Source organism: Halichoerus grypus, chromosome 5 (assembly GCF_964656455.1).
Source record: "Halichoerus grypus chromosome 5, mHalGry1.hap1.1, whole genome shotgun sequence".
Taxonomy (NCBI): domain Eukaryota; kingdom Metazoa; phylum Chordata; class Mammalia; order Carnivora; family Phocidae; genus Halichoerus; species Halichoerus grypus.
In genome coordinates, this window is record NC_135716.1 from 2,095,627 (window position 1) to 2,099,222 (window position 3,596).

A 3,596-nucleotide genomic window follows, 5' to 3' on the forward strand; every position below is an offset into this window, starting at 1 on the left:
GGTGATGGCTATTGTCCTTAAATAAATGATGGCTCAAACACTGCTATTTATTAACTCATCTAATTCTCACAACGAGATAGATGCTATTGTCTACCCGTATTTCAGATAAAGAGATTGAGGTCTGGAAAGGCACAGTCACTTGCTCAAGATCCCATGGCTGTTAGGGTTGGAGGCAGAACGAACCCAGCGAACCTGACCTTGGAGTGCTTGCCTTTAACCAAAACTCTGCTGAAACACAGCAGACTCGCTTGCCTACCATGCTTGCTTTCCCGCTGAAGCCACCCCCAGCAGTCTGCCCATGCTGCCCTCGTCGTTCCTGGGAATGGCTGGATTAATCTTTGTCAAGTTTGCACTTTCCCCCAAAGTTTGAATTAACCTCAACATTAATTTGCTGATCAAGAGCCTGCAGTAGGTCATACAACGTGAGCACCTGTGATATTCTAATGCATTTCCAAGGAAATTATTGTAATGTGCTAAATGGGAGATTTAAAGGTTACTTGTTCCCCTGCAATCTATGAACTGTTTTATGAAAAAGTCATAACTGAAATAATTGAAGTGTCAGAAAGGAAAAAAAAGGATAAGAAACCCAATCAACAATTCCCTTATCACTTACCCATCATCCTGATTTTATTTGGTATTTTGGCAACCCACCAATTCTAGAGTATTGCTCTGGGCAGAGGGAAAGAGAAGGAGGGGGAGAATCACAGAATCACAAATGTCACAGCTCGGGGGGGCCTCAGTTATCTGTGCTGTCTCTGATTTTATCCAGGTAGTGGGTTGCACATCCCCAGAGGGATTCAAGCATTCCGTGAGTAGCCTTCTGAACTAGGTGCTGTTGAGGGGATTCGTGCATTCTATGGTTTGTGACCCATGGAGTCCCAAGGTTCCTTCCAACCTGAGCTTCTCGGATTTTCAAAGCAAAGCAACTCCCCCCTGGCCCCAATGCAGAGTCACAGCTGGAACCCAGACATTGGAATGTCTAGTCCTGGCTTTTTCTGGACCGAGTTCAGGGGACAGAAGCTGGGAAGAGTGCTTGGGCCTCAGGGTCAGGTATGGTGGGATGGGGATAGACTGGAGACAAATCCTAATTCCCAGGTTAGTGTGTCTGTGTGTGTTTAAGAGCTTTGAAGAGTTCTCTCTGCATTCATGGAGATGAATAATACATTGAAGGAACATTAAGTGGTGTCAAAGCCAGAAATGATATTTGGCCAGGAGCCCAGACTCTATCAACAGCCTGGCTTGGCCAGTGGGCCGGGGAAGGCTGCAGGAGAACCAGGCCTGGGCAGGGCCCATCTGGCCTGAGGCTCGCTTTCAGGTTACGGGGCGGTGTGGACAGCAGCCACAGCAGGGCGTGATATTAGCTGCCTCTGGCAGTCCCTACTGAATTCCCAACTTTTTCCCACCAGTGTTCGACATTCCACGGCTCACGGGCAGCAAGCATTGCCCCGTGCAGCTGTGTCTGGGGGCTCTTCTCTCCTCGGGGTGCAGAACGGCCGAGGACCCGGTTAACGTGCTGTCTGGTACTGGTCCTGACACTCTGCCTTGCTAGCCACTCCCAGTGCCCCTGGCCCTGCTGGTCGTCAGACCTCTGCAGAGCAAGCTGCATGAGGAATCCAGCAGCAATGGGTATTCTCCCAACTCGGCCGCATCAGGCAGGAGAGCGCGGGCAGTTCATAAGGCCGTGGGCGCTAAGGCTCTGGCAGAACAAGACCGCGGGCCCCAGATGGAGTCGCTTAGGCTGAGCCCCACGTCACCAAGCCGGGGCTGACTTCATACAGGTTCCCAGGAGTGGAGGCTTAGACCAGACAGTCAGGAATCTTCTGGTCAGCAAGCGTCAGGACAGACAACCCCTGAAGGAAAGAAAGTTTGCAATGATCGATCTGTTTTTTCACCTCCTATGCCTTCCTGCTCCCCCTTAGTTCTGTCTGCGAAGTCCTTCAGAGCCCCATTCTATCTGCTGGATTGGATGCTGTCCGATCGAACAGATTTTTGCACAAGTAAACTTTTAAAATGTGTAATAGCCCTCAGTTTACCTTTTCAGAGTGGTCAGAGGCTGGGATTCACACTGTGGAGGTTCTGAGTCTGAGCCCGGGCTTGTCCTGGGAAGAGCAGGGGTCTGGAGCCTAGAGCTCTGGGTTTAGATTCTGCTTCTGCCTCTTGCTGTGTGTCTCCAGCAAGTGACTTAACCTCCCCAGACTGTCCTCTTCTCATTCGCTTGGAGTATGTAATACCCAAGTATAGTTTCACTGAGTACTATGTTAGAGCAATACCTAAGTATAGTTCCTGTGAGGGAGAGAAGAAAATGAGTAAGAGAAAATCCCTGGGGATGTCACAGCGAGGCCAGGACAGGAGAGCTCATTCTTAGGGCTGCATTGGGAAGGGGGCAGCGAGCCTCCATCCCGGGAGGGTCTGGCCAGGATCTGGGGGCGGGGGGTGCAGAGTCTGAGCCAGGCTGGGTGCCTGGGCAGGGTCTGGGAGTTGGGAGGCCCCCTCTCCCAGCCCCTCCCCCAGCCCACTCCTGAATCTGAATTTGAATCTGGCCACGGCTTGGGGCCTGAGCTGAGTCAACATTTGGGGTGTCAGTCCCCCCAATTCTGAAATGAGGCAGGGTATTGGTTATCAGTTGCTGTGTGATGACAGCCCACATGGGCCAGAATTTCAGGCGTGGCCTCACTGGGGCCCCTCAGGAGGTTGCTGTCGGCTGTGGTCCAGGGCTGTGGTCTCATCCGAGGGGGACCTGGGTGGGGTGGTCAGCATCCAAGCTCCCTCGTGTGGTCGTTGGCAGGCCTCTGTCCCTTGTCCCACAGCCTGACAGGGAGAGAGCACACGCAGAAACCAGTCTCCAAAGTGAGGTCTCATGGCTTCTGCCCATTCTATTGCCTTGAATCGAGTCATGAGACATGCCGTTGGGCCACACTGAGGGGAGGGAATGACACAGGGGCACAAGTCAGGAGGCGGGTCACTGAGGGGGTCTCAGAGGTGGCCCACCAGGGTGGGGGAACCCGCCTCCCATGGCAGCCCCAGCGATTAGGAAACTAGGCGCACGGCGGGAGCGAGAGAAGCCCTGCCCGCGGCACAGCTTAATTCTTGGGGGTGATGCCTCCCACGCCCAGGCTCTCCCTGGCCTTCGCGGACCCTGGCACGAAGGAGATGTGGGCCCTGGCCTAGGGGATCCCATGGCTCAACACAGCGTGGCGGGTGCTTGGACAGGGGGGCGGGGAGAGGAGGAGAGCATAACGCGGGGACGCAGTGCGCGTGGGCGCATGTGCTCACGGTCTCCGGGTGCCCGGGGAGGCCGCTCTGCTGTCAGCGCCCCGCTGCTGTGTCCAGACTCGATCAGCGATTAACCCCACGCTCAGAGCCACTGAGCCGTGAATCGCGCGCAGCGAGAGTGTGTGCGGCCTTTAAATAAGCCTTATATAACAAGGACGCAGAACAGCTGACTCTCCGCACACAGACCGCTTTTAAAATAGATTGCTTGTCTTTATATAGCTGGTGCTTCTTTCTTCTGGCTCTGCGTCTTACAGAGGCGCTGATGTAGGTCAGATATTGCTTGGTGAGAACTAATTAATCTATAATTGTATTGAAGGGAGGGA

At 53.7% G+C, this 3,596-nt stretch overlaps 1 long non-coding RNA gene across 1 annotated transcript; it reads right to left on the reverse strand.

The window, feature by feature from the left end:
• Positions 1-603: 603 nt before the first annotated feature.
• Positions 604-3,391, reverse strand: LOC118548731 (uncharacterized). The gene is made up of 3 exons (XR_004923727.2): positions 3,274-3,391; positions 2,034-2,808; positions 604-1,850 (listed from the first exon to the last, which is right to left on the reverse strand). It is a non-coding gene; the product is annotated as an uncharacterized LOC118548731 (long non-coding RNA).
• Positions 3,392-3,596: the final 205 nt, after the last annotated feature.